Raw genomic sequence first — 3,244 nt, forward strand, 5'->3', positions numbered from 1 at the left:
AAGGGCTTAAGTGGAGAGCAAATGTTTTGAGAATGATGAGGGCAATGAATGTACAAATGTGCTTTACACTATGGATGTATGTATGGACTGTGATAAGAGTTGTATGAGCCCCTAATAATAAACGATTAAAAAAAAGAGAATGAATATAAAAAAAAGAAAGAAAAATTACTAAATTAAGTAGTAATAAAAGAAATGCTCCACAGATTGGCAAAGATCAAATAATCTGGCAACACAGTAAATCCTAGAACACAAATGCTGTCAAATACTCCTGGTGGATGTGCCAAATACTACAATTTCTCTGGAGGACAATTTAGCAGCATCTATCATGATCACATATGTAAGTACCTTTGACTTTGATGTCTCATTTATTTTATAAACATGTCAACTCTCACTGTGCATGAAATAATCTATATGTAAATAATTTATACACAAAGCCATTCAATATTGTAATGACAATAATAACAGTAACATATGATGAGGTCACCCCCAAAAAAACCCCAGAATTGTGCTGGGCAGAGTAGAGCTTTCATAGCATGCATGCTTCCCACTAGACAAGCATCAAGCAACCCACTGAGTTAGGGTACCCAGTGGTGTCACCTTGGGAAGGTTCTCTCTGGTCACAGTGAATTTTTTCATAAAAGCAGTTTCGCTTGAACCTTGTGTTTTGTGAAGGCCGATTTAAGAGAATAGCATGCAGCAGTTTCTGCTCGGGAACAATGCTACAGTAAGTATTGTCATGTTGAACACAGCTTACAAGGAAGGACAGCACTATAGGATAAACTCAAGTGTACAGGTAGTTTTCTCTTTTCAAAAAAGATGAAATGTGTTGTTTTATGACAAACCACATTCTGGATGTTCATCAACTTCCCAAACAGACCAAAATATCAACTTGTGCATTTGGAGGTCAGCGTGTTAATCAGCATTCTATTTAGAGGTTCTGAAAAGATTGCAAAACAGTGTGTGACAAATTGGCCTGATTTGTGGCATAAGGGCCTGGTTTTGTTACCACAACAACGCACCTGCTCAACAGCCATCACAGGGTGCCAGTTTGGGGCAAAAATTAGTGTGCCTCTCGTGCCCCACTCACCTGATTCACCTGACCTCGCTCAGTGAAACTTCTTTTTGTTTCTGAGAATGCAGAGGGATATGAAAGGACAGATTTGATGACATAGAAGAGGTGAAGAAAAAAATGGGGGAGGTGCTGTCAGCCATCTGAACAGATGAGTCTGAAAACTGTTTCCAAGAATGGAATTGCAGATTGGACAAATGGAGAGTACTTTGAAGATGATAAGGGTGTTTGTAAAAAAAATTAAATACACAGCTTTGAAAAAATTCCGGTTTGGGGGTGGTGGAAATACCTCCTCTTATGTTCAGCTCACACATAACGACTAAAGCCATACACCTAAGCATTTTATATATTTTCTCATGTAACCATCCTAACCATCCTCTAAGACAGGTACAAGCAACATCCCCACTGTACAAATGGAAAAAAGAACTCAAGTATAAATATCACAGCATCATATATTTAGTGTGGAGCCAGGATTTGAACCCAGGCAGTGTAACTCCAAACGCATGCTTTTAACTAAACACTCTATGTATATGTCAGCAGTTATATAAACAGTTAAATAAAACAGCACACTCATTCAAAGCAATGATTGTTTTCACAAATATTTTAGGAAATAAAGCTCCTTTAATTTCTCCTCCTACTTTCAGGGTGGACAGGACTTAGTAACTCATTCCCAAAAACAGAGTATGGGAAATGTAGTAGCGTCACAGCAAAGAAACGTGGCAAATCCCACCTTAACTAATGACCACGGTTAATATCACCGGTGATATCATGGAAGTACCAGGCACTCCACTCCTGCCCTGCATGCGGGGCCCAGAAGGCCAACCCAGCTTTGAAGAGTCTTTCCAAAAACATCTAATCATGAGAAAAACATCAGACAAACCAAAATTGAGAAAGATAAAGTTCTGTCTAGTTAGCATTTCTCAAAACTGTCAAGGTTACGGAAAGCAGGTAAAGGCTGAGAGGCTGTCAGAGGCCTGAGGAGACATGACAACTCAATGTAGTGTGTGGTATTCTGGATGGGAACCTGCAACAGAACAAGAGCCTTAATGAAAAGCTGATTGTCTTCGTTTCTCAGGGCTGCCATAGCAAAATATCATGGCTTTGAAGAGCTTATTTCCTCACAGTTCCAGAGGCTACAAGTTCAAATCTGGGTCTCAGGAAGTTGGTCCACTCGGGGCCTCTCTTGTGTGTCTGGTGACTGCCAACAATCGCTGGCCTCCATTCGCCTCCTCTTGACATCTGCCCGTTGCTTGCCTCTGTGCCTGCGTTTCCTTTGGTAAGACAGCACTCAGAAGAGATTTAGGCTTAGGACCCACTCTACTCCAGAACGACATCACTAATATTAACAAATGAAAACTCACTTTTAATGAGATCGCATTCACAGGTACGGGGGTTAAAATGTCTACAAATACATGGGGGAGTGAGGCGATGAGGGTAGGGGAAGAGAAGGGGCAAAACTGAGCCATAACAACTAGTGAAATACAAATAAAAATTTTTAGCTAATTTAAAAGTAACCAACCAGAGTTACTGTCAGGGTGAATTATTTAATATCCCTCTTCTAACCATAGTCTTCAAAATTCCCAACACACAACTGTGCAGGAACAAGCAGATTAGGTATATCATGTCTTTTCCTCAAGAATCTGGGTAAGAGAGAGTGGGAGAAGATGCTGGTCAGATTACACAATTCAGTTGTGAGTGACTGTTAGAGGGGCTAATTTTGAAAACTTCTAACTTTAACATGGAAAAGATTGGTCAATGTAGACATTCTGCTGAGTATAAAATGAAAACTCTTAGAACCAAGAGGCAGGGGGAGGGGGGGGGGATCTCACTATTATCAAGAAAGAAGAGTCAGGAGGAATGCACATCCTTTGGACATCAAGACTGCCATGCGCTGAGCCACCTAGATTCAGGCAGAGCCCGAGGGAGCCCAAGAAGACAGAATGAGAGAGTACTTACTAGTTAATGCTGAGTGCCTTAGGACCGGAGGCTTGCTTTTGGAGTGCAGTGCATCAAGGCACTTAACTGAAGAGTTAGGTTTGCTGGCCCAAAGAACTAGAGCTGAGCACCTTCTGAGGCTTATTATACATTAATATCTATAATAAACATCTATATATAAATATCCTGTGGATATTTAATTGCAGCCCTAAAAGAACTTTGTAACATTGCCCAACCAGG

Source organism: Echinops telfairi, unplaced genomic scaffold (assembly GCF_000313985.2).
Source record: "Echinops telfairi isolate 266 unplaced genomic scaffold, ASM31398v2 ScPeMD7_3;HRSCAF=10, whole genome shotgun sequence".
Taxonomy (NCBI): domain Eukaryota; kingdom Metazoa; phylum Chordata; class Mammalia; order Afrosoricida; family Tenrecidae; genus Echinops; species Echinops telfairi.